The sequence below is a fragment of the Lates calcarifer genome, linkage group LG17 (assembly GCF_001640805.2).
Source record: "Lates calcarifer isolate ASB-BC8 linkage group LG17, TLL_Latcal_v3, whole genome shotgun sequence".
Taxonomy (NCBI): Eukaryota; Metazoa; Chordata; class Actinopteri; family Centropomidae; genus Lates; species Lates calcarifer.
This window is the reverse complement of record NC_066849.1, coordinates 26,297,590-26,313,413: the sequence shown is the minus strand read 5'-3', so window position 1 is coordinate 26,313,413 and position 15,824 is coordinate 26,297,590. Positions and strand designations below refer to the sequence as shown.

The 15,824-nt window shown below is 41.0% G+C and overlaps 1 protein-coding gene across 1 annotated transcript in view; it reads right to left on the bottom strand.

Annotated features, from left to right (window-relative positions):
- pik3r3b (phosphoinositide-3-kinase, regulatory subunit 3b (gamma)) overlaps window positions 1-15,824 on the bottom strand; it is a 170,757-nt gene that overhangs the window by 100,225 nt on the left and 54,708 nt on the right. The window lies entirely within an intron of this gene.

The window sequence follows — 15,824 nt, the reverse complement described above, 5'->3', positions numbered from 1 at the left end:
TATCCCTCTTCCTGCTTTCTGCATCATATCACTGGCCGTACGCTGACACACACACAAACACAGGTAAATGGCCAAATTCCCTCTCCACACTTGATCCGTCCGTCAGCTAATCAAGACTTTGTCTGACAGGCTTTGGCTATGGATCAGTTGACAGATGGACAGATGAATCTAAGGATAGATTGATGAGCGGATGAGTGGATGGAGTGGTGCTGGGTCAATAGTCAAGAGCAGAGTCTAGTTATTGGATTGTTGCATCTTACAGAGAATCCAATTGGCAGGAATGGTTGATTAGCTTGGATGAGACTGGGTGGAGTGTTAGACGTGCTTGGATAATAGTTTGTATTTACTGTTTGAAGGTCAGGTGAAGTCATTTTTATTAAGGTTACACAATCAGACCACACAGCATCACCTCTGAAGTCTGGGATTTACAAAACCTCCACCTCCGAGCAAAACCAAGTGATTCCTCACTTAAGGCTTTTGTTAGCAGGAAAGCTGAGAGGACACAACATTGAAATGAGACAACACCAGAGTTACTGAGAATTGTATTTCTACTCTACCCCCCCACACATCCAGCTACTGAGCCAAACCAACACGTACCTGACCAGTTCAGTTCAAACACACACCGACAAAAACAACATAAATTCTCTATTAACCTCCTGGTAACAGTGAACAAACAAACACACAATAGTAGTACTCAGATTAGTAACTGTAATATAATTACTGCAATTCTCTCCCATGCTCATTATCTAAAAAAGTGTCAGTACACTTAACACTTACTAAGTAATGTGTTGCTTGACTGCAGTTTCATACTGAGCAGGGCTGAAGATCTACAACCTCCATTTTTCCAGTTTGACTGAAATCTGTCCACAGCACATATCAACAAGTAGAAAGTTGAGATGGTGTCCACTTGGTTCTTGGATACATCTTAGTTACCTCTTCTTTAATCAGATCCATATTCACGTACACAAAAAACTTTCCCAGCTGTACAAAACTAAAGCTATTGGTGAGTTATTGAGTTATTTCTGAAAGCTCTGATGATCAGGCTTGGTACACAAGTGATCGCATTTAATAACTTTATTCATATGGTGCTTTTTTAAGTCAGAATTTTCCATATTTACATATAACTCAGAGTATAACATATGTCAGACAAAGTAAAGATAATTAAATACAAAGTTGACAGGATGAGTTACTTGAAGCCATACACAATATAAGCTGAATGCTCTCGAGCCATAACCATGGGAATATTTTCATCTCTTAACTTTCATCCTACATGACTGTGGCATCAGCACAGCATCTGCAGTGACTACTGGGTATCGTAGTAACTGTAAGTGGGTCTTTCTTTCTTTCTGCTTAGACAAAAGTGAAAGGTGTCACAACATCAACAATAATGATTCTCGAGTTTCTATTTAAGTGGGTCAGGGCTGTCAAATCACAAACTGACTCAGTGTCAGAGCTTTCAAGGAACGACGACAAAAAAATGGATGAAATGCAAGGCCTGTTTGAATTTTTTCAGACTATTGTTGAGGTCACTGTGGCGAGGCGTTTGAGGACAGAACACTGATTATGTCTCTATTATCTTGAAGTAGAGTGTACAGGTACAGTGGATGTAAAGAGGTCCTATCATAGACGTAAAAGATGCTCAGTGACCCAGTAAAGGACCGTGTGTCTCATGTGAAGCAAAGGCTGCCTCGTTCCGCACGTCGTCCAAGGCCGTAAGGTCCAGAACTAACACAGAAGAAAGACGCACTCTGACTGAACTTGAACTTGGGCCACAGGAAATTTGAAGGACAAAAATCAATCCCCTGTTCACACACAATGACGGCAGTATGGTTTAATCAGATAAAGCTGCATTTTAATGTAATACACAAAACCCCTGTGTTCCTCTGTGCATTGTGTGTTTGCCTGTTAGTGATGTGTTTGTGCTTTGTGTGCTCTTGCAGCAGCATTCCAATAAGAATCATATTACACTACAAAAGCTATGTGATCATCTGCTCTCATCCAGCGTTACAGCGCTCTGATTCAGTCGAACAAGCAATTTTCTGAGGAAAAACTGCAACATCGACCAGGGATTCTTGGAAAAGTTGGACCCAGATAATCCAATATCAATGATTAGACTAAAGCAGAGAGTTAGAGACTCACAGAGGCAGAGTGGCCTGTCAAATAGAGATTCTCATTTAAATCAATTCTATTTGAGAGGAGAGCTGCCACTTTAAAGAGCACCTCAACTCGAAATAAGAGGGAGAGAAGAGAAATCCAAAGCTGGTGTACAAATGCAGTAAAATATTATTAGACTTAACATTACCATGGCAGCAGCCAGGCTTTCTGTTTGCACCTGAAATAATTACTGTATCTTCATAATCACATGTCAGAATCTCATCGTCACTGCAGTGGATTACAGTGTTTTCTCTCAGAGAATCTCAGGTTTTACAGAATCAAATGTAGAGATAACCTGACATAATGCAGCTGAAATGAAAGAAGGCATTATATGTTTGTCCTCTTATTGTGTCACCTTATACACATGTTTAGTTTGCACAGAGCAGAGCTACTGCCTGAGGTAGGCAGTGCAACAGCACAGAGATATGCTATGAATATGATTTCTTTTTAATATCTGCTGTGGTACAACATGAGCAGACACGTGGGGAGCTCCAGGGGAAAAGGTGAAATGATCACTGATCCTGCTGTTAACAAAAAAAAATATTAAAAAGAAAGAAAGAAATTGAAATGTATTAAATGCCTCTGATGGATAATTTCACTTGCCACCATTTTAACAAGTTAAAAATTTCAGTTGTACCTTCCCATCACAGAAAAAACTGAATATCACACATTAAGAAAAACAGTAACATATAGTGGGATTTTCATGTTTTGTGTTGCCTGATGTTCTCATCTGATCAGTTGGAAATGATTATGTTTAAACTCAAGACGCAGCAAATCTGAGAATGGAGGTAAACAGCTGAGTCGCTGTGTTCTGAATGCATCAGTGCAACCAAAACCACACTGTTTCTCTTTCTGTTGTATATATTTATCTTCATGTACCACCTCACACACTCACACAGCCATGTTCTGCTGAGGCTTATTGTGAGTGCTCATAAACTAATGGATCAACCAGCGAACATGAAAACACTCAAACATAGGTCATGGGTTTGCGGATTCATGAGGAAACACAGGAGGGTTCATACATTCCTGACAGAAGATAAAATCTGTGAGTGTGTGACAGAGAGAGAGAGGTCAAGAGATGCTGAAGTTATAGAAAGATGGAGACAGTCAGAAGGTTTTAGGTCATATGAGTTCGGTTTATCAGAGGCTAATTGTCAAAACTAAGTTCAGCACTATGTTTTTGTACGTACACACGATGATACTGGGGGGTGACAGATGCTGCAAACACACACATCTACAGTTTGGCGTAAGTGGAGAATATGGGAGTTGTCAAACGCTGCAGGATCTTCACTGTGATGAACTCGTCTGTTTTCACCACAAATCTAAAGCAGATGAGCAATAATCAGCTGAGCATGAGACACACACTTGAACTTACAAAATCACAACATGGACAAACCTCTAAAACCACGCTGTCTCAGCAGTGAGTCAGTCATTACAAACTCGTGTTTACATTTCCATTGTTCTCATCTCAAGCTGCCATTTTGTTCTTCATGTTTCAGAGTCACAACCAGAAAGTCTTTTTACCAGGGTATGGGTTTAAGAGCTTCATAGCCTTTGCTATAAATAAATAAAGCCATATACAGTGTGTTTCATACAAGATAATATCCACATACCATCAAGTGTGTTTTAACACATTATAATATCCTCGGGCTGAATGTGTAGATACTGTGTAATGTTAGAGGGTTTTTTTTGTTTCTGGCACTTTAACTTTTATTCCTGTGACCAATTTAATGCCAGTTTGAGTAACATAAAATACACTCACCAAGATCTGCACGATGACTGAGGAAACATTTAACATTTAAAGACACCATTAAAGACACTGTAACTGCTCCTGATGAAATACTACTGCTTAAAACTTTATTACACTTTTTAATGGACCCAGGAGATACTTTGGGTTTATGTGTGTTTACACACATGCATGGATGTTTGATTGCTTTTATGCATATTTTGCCTATAACAAATGGTTTTACTGTGCACTTTATCTGTATTAGGACCATATTTTCTTGTATGTTCTCTTCCTTTAGAGTTAATTTTTCCACTTGTACTTGGCTGCTAAGTTTTCCTTGGTTCTAGTCTTTGTCCTAGTCAGACACAGCACGTCCTCGACTTGTCTCCATACTGGACACATGTACATAAGACTGATCTGTCTTCCTACGTGACTCTGGGGAAGATGGAGGAGGTTTTCTTTCTTTAATTAATGAACAGGCCTTTGTGTCATCTCAGCATTGACAGTGAAATTTCAGACTTAAATCAGCTCATTTCATTTGCAAACTGTCTTGACAATACTGCTCTTTGATGGTGACCTTAGCTAACTGGTAGCGAGCCAGCTAGCTTGGGAAGCTAGTGTTAACATGTTACTAGATAGCACAAGAGCTTGTCAGCTAGCCCTGCAAGTAACTACATCACCAAGCTTCCAGCATCACCTATTTTGTGAGAATGCTCAAAGAAATTTTGCTGTGCTACTTTTCTGATGTAACAGGCCAAAAAATGACACTTTTGGGTAATTTAGAGACACTTTTAAGGAGGAGGCGGCTAAAATTGTCCACTTCTGCTCAGAGCAGCAACTTAGCGAAAGAACTCAACCAGATCCTGATGGATTTAGAAAAGGCAAAAAGGACAGGAAAGAGAGGGAGGAGAAAAAGGGGGAAAGAGAAGAAAATAGAGACAGAAACATTCATTCCTCACTGACCACAGGATTAAGTATACAGGGTTCAGGTTGTGTGTGTGCTTCCATATGTATCCATGTGTGTGTTTGGTCCCCAAAGTGATAATCTCAATCTGAATTTCTATACTGAATAAAGTCAAATATTTCCCTGCTGTGTGCAGGAGTTGGTTAGAGTGTCTATGTGTGTATGGAAGTGCAGTGTATGTGTTGTGTGTACGCACTTGTGTTTGTGAACACGCATTCACCTCTCCGTCCACCCATCTGTCCTTGGCATTCTGCTCTCACACACACTGATATCACAACATGGACTCAGAAAGATGCAACAGGAAGGAAATAAAGTACAGAGAGAAAGAAAGGGAGGCACAGAAAGCTCTCACACAGGTGGAATAAAGAGAAGCGAGAAACTGAAACAGACTCAGACTGCAGAGAGAAAAAGTTCATCTAAAGGCCAAAACTTAATAATAGTCGAGAGAGAATCTGTTTTAAAAGATAAATCAGCTCCTCTGAGAGAAGCACATTTCTCACAGAGGTCTGCATCCATCCACATAGCTTATGTTTAATTTTTCATTTCAAATACTTGATGTAAGATTTGAAAAACCACCATTCTGAAAGACTGGTTCTCATCTCTGATGAAGACTGTAGAAGTTTGGTCAAAGTGCAAAAACTTGTTTGGTGAGTCAAGATTTAATGACCCAGTGAGCGCTGCAATTTTAACACAAATTATGCAATTAATTAATGAGTTAAAACCATAAGGAACAGAATTACCTGACATGTTAAATTCAGGATTATGTATTTCCACAGCATTACCAGAAATACTGTTTTCATTCTCTAATTAACTGCAGTCACTTCTACTTTACTGCTTGTTTGAAAGCACCATTAACCCACCAACCCCAGCTGAGGAGTCTGGATTTATACGTCTGAGAGGAAGGTCAACATGTAAACACGTAACCTCAGGTAAAAACACTAGCAAATGCACATTCTTGGGGACCGAGAGTTAGATGTGACGTGATAAAATGTCAGCTTGTAAAAACAGAGAGAGAGAAAGAGAATAAAAGATGTCAAAAGATGAACTGTGTGTGTTTCTAACAGTCTGTCATTCATGGTATTGGGCAACATATGGCAGAGATAAGCATCTGAGACAGGAAGTGAGCAAACAGAGAAGAGAGGAGATACATTTTCAATAAAATGCTGGATGCTTCACAGTTTGAACCATCTGCTGCTGCCATTTTCAAATCTCAGCTGAGAATCTGTAGCGTTGACCTTCATTCACTGTGTTGATTTGGGCGACACAAGTCAAGAGCAAAGCTCAGACCTTCTTTAATATCTAAAACTTCTTCCTGGACTTTTTCATTCAGCTCCTGAACTTCTGGAGAGTCTGCAGCTCTGCCAGTCTGTGTCTGTGTTGCTCAGACTGCTGCTGACATTAACAAACCAATCAGTTTCACAAGCTGTGGCTAATCTACTTTATGAGTAATGTGCATGTCATAATGACCCATATGCAGCAATAACTCTGCTCTTGATCCACTCATGGTAAAAGTGGGGGAGACATGAAATGTAAATATTTCTCCCACTAATTTTAAAGAAGATAAATGTTTGGACTGATTACAGAACCTTCCTCTGAGCTGTTACACTTCAGTTCCTCTTTACACATGACCTGATGTCTTCATGTTTTCCTACAGTGATAACTGTCACTGACTCTACTACAGCTGGTCAACAATGCATAATACAGTTTGAAGTTTAGGGTTGCCAGATCACACCCACCCCCACATCTTTCACTCTATATTATAATAGGCAGTGTTTTGCAACCTGGCAACTCTGCATAGATCTGACTGGTGACACTGTGTGGAGTTAAAATGGGAAGACTGTTTGAGATGTGGGAAGGACAACTCAGGGACACCTTGACGTTGAAAGGGAGATATTCCTTCTGTCCATACCCAAATCTGTGCCCATGGTTAGACGCCACGCTGGCGCTGTGAGAGAGATGACATCACTGAATGAGATGCTGTGAGTCTGTTCAGTGTTCAGGGAGGAGGAGGAGGACAGTGAGAAGCTGGAGAGAATTTTCTGTGGGTGTGCTGTACATTTCTGCATTCAGTCGACTTTGACCACTGCAGCTAGACGTTCATTACATATCTGATGTGTCATCATCTTCTCATATGATGGATAAGATGCTTTTCTTTTGACCTGAACTGATTCTGAATCAACATCTTATTCAACAGAAGTGAATCTGTGTTTATATAACTGTTATTAATAGTCGAGGTTTGGGTGGAAAGATCGGGTTGTGTTTGTACCACAGAGTGTCAATGACTCAACTCTGGATTTGTGCAAACATCACATCAGTCACATATCTGCCACCCTGACTTTCATCTGAACACACAGATCTCAAATTCTGAGTTTTCATGTTGTTACTTCACCTGCTGCATGTTTTCCATTTCTGAGATTTTCTGACTGACATTAGCACTGTGTGGAACAACACAGCCTGCAGTGACACTGAGCCCTCTGCACTGGCGTCCTCAATGTGCCAAAAGTAGCAGAAGTGTCATCTGGCAGAAAATAAAGAGGAAGTGTTTACAAGGCGATCATCACACAGCAGAGGCTGCAGTGATTGTCACTGTGATAAAGCTCCAGAGCTGTAAAATCCTGTCACACTGTGTTGGCATGTAAACCTTTAAACTTACTGAGAATCAGGATTTTCAGTGCAGCTTTAGCTTCCACTGATAAGGGTGGCTAATTCCACAGAATTTTAACATCTGACTGGAGTGGTTCGGGACAAAAATGATCAATAAATACCTGTACACCATTAAAAACGCCAACTGGGTCGTAATGAGCTGCTGCAGAGATGACCTGTGAGCTCATTTCTTACAGGAGGTCATTCTCATCAAACACCCAAATGTCAGTTTTAGATCATTCTGCAAAACTATTTGTTTTGCAATTTTGCACTGCACAAAATATGGCAAACATGATACAGTCAGGTCAGAGAAACGTCATGGTTACGGCAGATAACTTATGATCGGGGAAAGGTTGGCACTTGGTTAACGCTGGGGAGGGATCGTGGTCACAGTCAGAAATGTTAACAGCACACCTGTGATGTGACACAAACTTTGGTTTCACACATGCAAGTTTGACGAGCTACACACTCATCCACCACCTCGACCTCCACGCTGTTACTAATCATGTCTCGCTACATAAAGAACACACTACTACAAAAACTTGCACTGGATCTTCAAATATGAATGTAATTTAATGGGACAGAGTTGCAGATTGGTAGTCACAGCTCCACAGACAGATAAGTAATGCAAAGACACACACACCTGCAAACACACATGGATGTACATCTCTTCATGTTTTCTCTCCCAGGTGAAAAAAAGTTCCAGGCTTCAAAAGAACAACAGGCTGCTGAGAGGAGAGACAGTGGTTTTCCTTCACACTGTTTGCCGTGGAACTTTCTACATTTGGTGACAAAGAACCACTCATCAATTTTACCAAATGCCTCCATTAAGACACACTGACACACCTCTGCAGCCTGAGCCTTTTATCTGTTTCCACCTCACGTCCATTGTGAGTGAGTGTGTGTTGGAGTGCGTGTGGTTGCACTTCTTTGCTCCCCAGCTGACTGTAAAAATGCCGGCTTCTAATAGGTTATTGACGGGCGCCAGAGGAAGATGATGACATCACCTCCGACCAATAGCAGGGCCGCGACCGACAGACGAGAGGAAGGATGGACGGAGAGGATGGAGGGATGGAGAGGGAAGAAAAGGACGGAGAGATGGAGGAGAGGAGTGCTTTTAATTTGTGTTTTGCTGAACTCAGCGGCTCCTGTCAGCGAGGTAGGGAGGGGAAGAAAAGGGACGGTGATGAATGAGTGAATAAAAAGAGGGAGAAAAAAAGAGATAGAAGATGAGAAGGGAAGAGAGAGAGATTGAAGCGTACATAAAGGAGGTGCAGTGAAATAAAAGATTATTTAATGGTTCCAGGGCTGCAGATTGGTTGATAGGTTGTTAGCGGGAGGCAGTTAACGGATTGGATGGGAGGATGGGGAGGAAGAAAGTACGTTTCCATCCATCTGAACCAAGAGGTGGATGGAGAGGAGAGCGGGATGAGAAAGAGGCGGGAAGTCTGTCAGGATTCCTCACTATGTCTGTTAAAGTTTGAGAAATTATGACACAAATAAATGATTCTTGATTGTTAGTGTGTGTGGGTGAACGGACGGAGCGGCAGTGTATCTATATGTCTTTATGTTCAGTATGTTTGCATGTGTGTGTGTTATGTGCAGTATGTCAGTGTATGATGTTTGTATGGAGGACACTGTGTATTCTGCTACAGTCTGAGCCAACATGAGTCATCGTTTCCAAAACAGAGACTGCCCACTCTGTGCCTGACAAGTTGGCACAGTGTGTGTGTGTGTGTGTGTGTGTGTGTGTGTGTACATCCATGTAATCATCACACACATTCTAACTGGGTCAAAGTATACAAACAGACACACAACACACTGACACACAAACCCAGCAGTGATGAAAATGCCCATATGTCCACTTATTCCTACACACACAGGCACAATAGTGCTTCTATACTTGTAAGGACACTCTGACACAATGCATTCTGGGGGAGACTCCTGAACCTAAACTTCAGTCTACCCTTAACCCTAAATCAAATCTCAATTCTCAATTCTCAGTTCAGCCCTTGGAAGACGTGAGGACCAGATAAAATGTCCTCTTTTCCCAAAAATGTCCTCACTTTTCAAAAACGTTTCCCATCAGATGTTCCACAAGTGATCTCAACCTCATAAAGTGTCCTCATTTTTCCAAAATATTCAAATTTTTCCAAAATGTCCTTGCTCTCTGAGAAATGTTCTCATTGTCCAAAACACATTCTCAGTTTCCTAGAATGCCCTCATTCTCAAAAATATTCTCACTGTCCAGAAGTGCCTTTACCTTCCAAAAATCTCCTCATTTAATGTCCGTACTTTCTAAAATGTCCACAAACTTTTCTCAGTAAAAGTTGCTAGACCAAATATTATTATTATTATTATCATTATTATTATTATCATTGTCCCTCACACATGTCCTCACTTTCCACAAATACTTTACTAAAATGCCCTAAAGAAAAAAAAACAGCCTAACTTTACACAATATATCTTCTTAAAATGTCTTAGTTGTACAAAATGTCCTCAATGTCCAAAAAATGCCTTCACTTTTGCAATATGTCCTCATTTTCCTAAACGTCCTCATGTGTACTTGTGTCATGTCTTCACTGTTCTGCTCTCATCATCCAAAATCCTTATGTTTCATAAATGTCGTCACTCTCAAGGTGTGAAGCTCAGTCTGGTCCTCACAAAGATAGAAGTATCAGAATGCACACGCACACTCAGAGTTACTGGGCCAACACACTGCGCGCTGTGTGGGCACAGCAGAACCAACCGGCTAAAAAAGGCTAGCTATCACCATGGCAACGTCCGGGCCGTGTACCAATCGGAGGTCAACTTGATGAGGTAATGCTCTAGAAAGCTTTCTGAGCTTTTGTGACTCTCACACACTCACACACACACACCACACACGTCCTCACATTGATAGGAAAACAGTGTACATGTGCAGCAAATAACACACGGATCAATTAGGCAGGATCTGAGGTTGTGGAATAGCCGGAGAGTTTCCACACAATGCAACAACTCCCTGTTACGTAACATTATTCCATAACACAAGCAGCACAAACACACAACAGAGAGAGAGAGAGAGAGAGAGAGAGAGAGAGAGAGAGAGGCAGAGCACTGCAGCAGCTCTGATACTCTCCCTGCAGAGTGATTGATGTTGCATCATGCTCTAATAATGATCCGTGAAACATACCAAACCAGCTCCGCAGCACACTGATGTAGGTCATTAACTGCAGCATCTCACTTCTTTCATGTTAACAAAAGATTCAGTTGTGTTGTTTTCACACAATGCTGAGAGGACAGGGACCTGGAGGAACCTCAGTTTGATTTTGCAGAGTGACCTCATGGCTCAACTTTTACCTACAGTGCTCAGGGTAGTGGGACTCACCACACTTTTAATCCCATTCACATCATGACACCCCCAGACTTCAGCAATGACTTCAGAGAGTGAATCCTAACTGATAGGTGCAGGTACAGTGGCCAAAACTATGAAAAAAAGATCCAAGCTACAGAATACTCAATGAAACTGTCGTACTGTGTTCAATAATCAACTCCTCACACAAGGTGCAAGATGAATAAAAACCACTCAGTCAGTTCTCTCACACTAATCTAAAATCTGCAGTTATACAAAGCCCCAGAACTAGTTTAAAGAGGAACTTGCAGGTTGGAGACCACAGTGAATAAGTGTGTAGGGAAATGATGTAGAAACTAGATTTTTAGAAATATATACTTATATACACACTATAGTGACTTCTGGAGATGTTTTGTGACAGAATTTTGCTTCCACATCTAAAAACGAAAACTGGAAGTGAAGTAACACCGGCCTAGTTAGAGCAAAGTTTAACATTAATAAATATGGATCAAAATTCAAGTTTTGAAACTGAAGAGGTTATATATATATATATACACACACACACACACATACATATATATTCAGAACATACATAATTTGTTGAATAACTGATACTGTAAGTCTCCATGCAACTCAGTCACAAAAACACCAGCAGGCTGTTTCACATACACAATGGTGGAAAACGTGAATTAAAGAACAGAAGTGATAACGAGATGTGTTATCAGCCTAATTTAATGTGAGTACTAAAGTAAAAGTACTAATTTCTCAGAAAAATACACCGTCTCTGTTCTACTCCGCTCCATGAAGTAAGAAAACTAGCTAACGTTTGCTAGCGAACTGTTATTTGCCGTAGTAACAAGCCCATAGCATTATTTCACCGATGCTAGACATGCTAACTGTCATAGCTGCTGCACACACTCATTTATAGACAGGGTTACCTTTTTGTCGTCAGGTCATATTAATCCGCGCTGCACACGACCCGAGGGATTCCCGCACCTTCTGTTTTAACCCGGCGAGGGGGGATTGGTTACCGTAGTAATGGTATGACGTAAAATAATAACTGACTTCTTCAAACCGCGGTATATTTTCAAACCGGTAACCGGCGCATGCTCAGTACTGCGTAATACAACTCCACACTACGGAGAGAGAGAGAGAGGAGAGGGAGAGAGAGTTCACACTTCACGCTCCCGTTGTTTAAATCACGATGCGGGCTAATTTAGAAGATAGCAAACATTAGAAAACAGGACTCTGCTCATGTTTTTTATCAGCAGAGGGTCCGTGACAATTACTGCCGCCGCCGCTGCTGACGGCAGAACCAGAGGCTGCTGCTAACAGTGGCCCGGTGCGGCATCTGAGTGGATCTCAGGAACCGCTCCAGCAACAAGTCTTACACGGTTCTGAGCTCTGTTTTCATACATTAAATATACATTTCTTTAAAAATGTAGCCTGCAAGTTGCTCTTTAACCTCATATTTAATAATCCTCTGTGACAATGTTCGCCAGAGGAATGTACAGCATTGTGATAAGAAGCATAAGCTCATAAAAATGCAAAGTTGGAAGCAGGAAGTCACGGCCAAATCTGATGTTTGAAAAATAAACTCCAGTTTGCTTTGTTTTTGGAAAGATAATAGGCTGTGACAGAGAGACACAGTGTTGAGTTAACTGTAGCGAGCAAAAGTATAAAGACTGATGTTTAGCAGTTTCCTTAATCTACACATAGTTAATAAAAACATACTTTAACAGGTGTGAAGTCAGATGGAAATATTTGCAGAGATACAGCTGATTGAACTTTACAGAGACGCAGGATGTTTTTCATCTAAGGTTGCAACATACATAAGATAATAACATTATTACAATAATCACTAACAAGTGATTGGAATTCTTAGTGCATTCAGTTTGTATTTTATTTATGGATGTATGTTAACTAATGTGGTGATATGTTGGGGGAGTTAACACTCTATAACTGGAAATGTTACCACTGCTCAGCCAACAAACACATCAATAAAGATTTAAACTTTGAGTCTCATGACCAGAGTATTTCTAACCTCCTGGCTACAACCCTGACAGTAAGGCAGGTTTTATGTTTTTCCCCTTTACCTTTACTTTTCCTTCCTCATCTGGCTGCACACCTCACACTGACAACCCTGAGGAAAGACAGGAAAGGATGATTCTATACGACATTTCTTTCTTTCTCTTTGCCCTCCCACTGTCCTTCCTGAGCTGTTCTCACACATCACACAGTCATCAGACCATCCCTCTCCACCCTCCATCATTCAAACCAAACCTTTCCTTTGTGTGTGTTCTCGTGACCTCACAGCCACATGTCAGCACAAATCTCTACACAAGCTACCGCTTTTCATATATATTCCATAGGATCTGTCCATGTCTATTAGACCACTGTCTCTACATAAAGCCGGTGTGACTGCGGGATGTCAGCAGCTGCATTTCTCTGCATTTTCCACCATAACGTGCATAGGATTTCTCTCATGCAGCCCCCGTTCTGTCTCAACATATATGTGGGTGTGCGTGTCAAGCCTGTATGTTAAATTCCTCTGAGTGCCTACATGTCAGTTCCTTTCAGTTAATTACTTTGAGTATGTGCATATCTTTGGCCCCATGCTGACCTCCCACCACTGCCCAAAGAGGCCAGGTGTATGTGTGTGTCTGTGTATGTGTGTGTTTACTGGGTCTTCTGTACTAAATCTACTCTTAATACTCAATATACTGTATTGGATTTGCAGAGTTGTTGACCTTTTCTCCTTAAAAACTGGACTCGCTCTGAGAAAAATATCCATCATAACCAATCATTTCTTCTCATTTTTGGGTCCCATAATCCTGATTGTTTAAATCAGAAGAATCTCCTGGACAAAACATTAAAGGGAATTTCCCAGTGCAATAAAACCTGGATCTGATTTTCATAGTTTACAACATTACTGGACCTTATGAGTCAGGAGTCTAAAGCTGCACCAGGAGAGGTTTTAAACTAAAAGTCAGCCGTCTCCTCCCTAATAATGATGTGAAAGTTGATTAAAGCAGTGGACATCCCATAAATTCATGGCTCATTTACCCAGATAAAACCACTCCAACTGAAACCTGTGAGCAGCCAACTCTCTGGACTTACAGGAGAATTATTTCTCTCAAAACACTGAAAATAAAAATTAGACAGCAGAAAGTTTGGATTCCCTCCTTTCGCTCGTCCCTTTGGATCACTGATCACAGACTGACAGAGTTGGTGCTTTGTGCAATTTACTGATCTGTTATGCTCTTTTAGGGAAGTGATATTCAAACAGTGTTTGAAATGCTCCCGCTCAGAGCTGCCAACAGGCTGATTTAGTGCAGTCTGAACTCAGTGTTTGAGGTAGCAAACAAAACTAACTTTTAACTTGTATTACACTCTCTTTAAATCTGAGAAACGTGTTTCAGAAACAGTACAGCTGCAGTGAATATCCACTTACAGTCCAGGCAATCCAAACCAGGTTTTCACTTCTGTTACTACTCACTGTTCTGTTACTGCACAGAAAACATCTGCAGTATATGTGTTGTAAACTCTTAAGGAAGAAATCTCCTGTAAAAGATGTAACTGTAACTGTGCTAAATCATACGTTAGCAATGGTACCACTATGCATCTCAGCATATAAATGCATGGATTTCCTTTAATCAGTCACAAAGAAACTGTCAACATGCAAATGAAACACAGTAACTACCTCCCTGGTTATTATAGAACAAGACATTTCTGTTTCTACCTGTAATTTTGTTGTGACATGAAGCCAAGCTGTAGTTTCAGCTCCTAACTCACAAGGATCTGTTAGTCTGTGACCTTTTTGTGACACCAGGGATAACATCTAAACACACAGCTGCAGTACAGTGCTGCCTGACCTGAGTTTGCATAATAAGACCAGAGCCCAGTCAGGAAGCTCCTGTGTTTTACACACATATCACACTGTACAGGTAAGGACATATGGAATATCTGCAATGAATAATCCATTTCCAATCAATAGCATCATACTGTAAATGAATAAACATATTGCTCCTCCCTCCTGTCTCTCCTCTCGCTCCTCCTCAGAGTGGAGTCCAGAGTCTGATTTAATAACTTCCCCGTCTTCCTCCCAAAATAAAGTACGGAGCCAGAGCACTCCCTGGTGGTGCCAAACCTGAACTTCAGCAACTCAAACTTGGCCAACTTTTTTTGTCTGAGCTACTTCAGCTCTGCTCTGCCTCAGCAGCCTGATACGAGTCTGTCCAGTCTCAGCAGGGGCTGGTGCTGGTGTGAGCACAAAAAGGAAGACAGGAGATGAGATTTTGGAGCTGTGGCTGTTAATGATATGTCACCTGTTGGTTCTACTCTATACTGGTGTGCAGAGATTCAAGCCAGTCTAATTCCACTTCAGCTGGGGACACAAAATAGTACAAGAGACCTTTCTCTCTCCTTCTTTTAGATCTTTCCAGATGTGACGGCTTCATCTCTCTGTGAATGGCTTTTCCATCACTGATGGATTTTGCTGCTGAATGAGACGTTTGCACCCAGTTCTCACTCATGGATCCAATAATACATTTTCTCAGAGTTTGCCTGCCTCTATTATCAAGTCCTTAAACATCCAAGCAGAGTTAAAAATGACAAGTTGCTGATGGTGTTTCTGACGTGCTGGATGAGCCATGTGCTGGATACCATAAGCAGCTGGCGTAGATCATCATTAAAGAGATGTATGGTCTGATGATTATTTTTACTCTTTTGCCCTGAACTGCACTAGAAAAAAACAGACAATATATTTTAATGGGTTTTTTGTGTGATATGACCTGAGAAGACTCTCTCCTACAATCACAAACAGCTCAACAGTGTTCATGGTTAAATAAACTATTTATATTTTCTTTGTGCGCAAGAATTGATGAACATTTTAATCAAGAATTCAACCTTGTGCCATGTTGGAAGTATATTACTGAAATGTCAGTAAATGTGACTCGGGTGCTTGTGCAGACATGACAGGAGCAAACACTTTGAAGTAACATGCT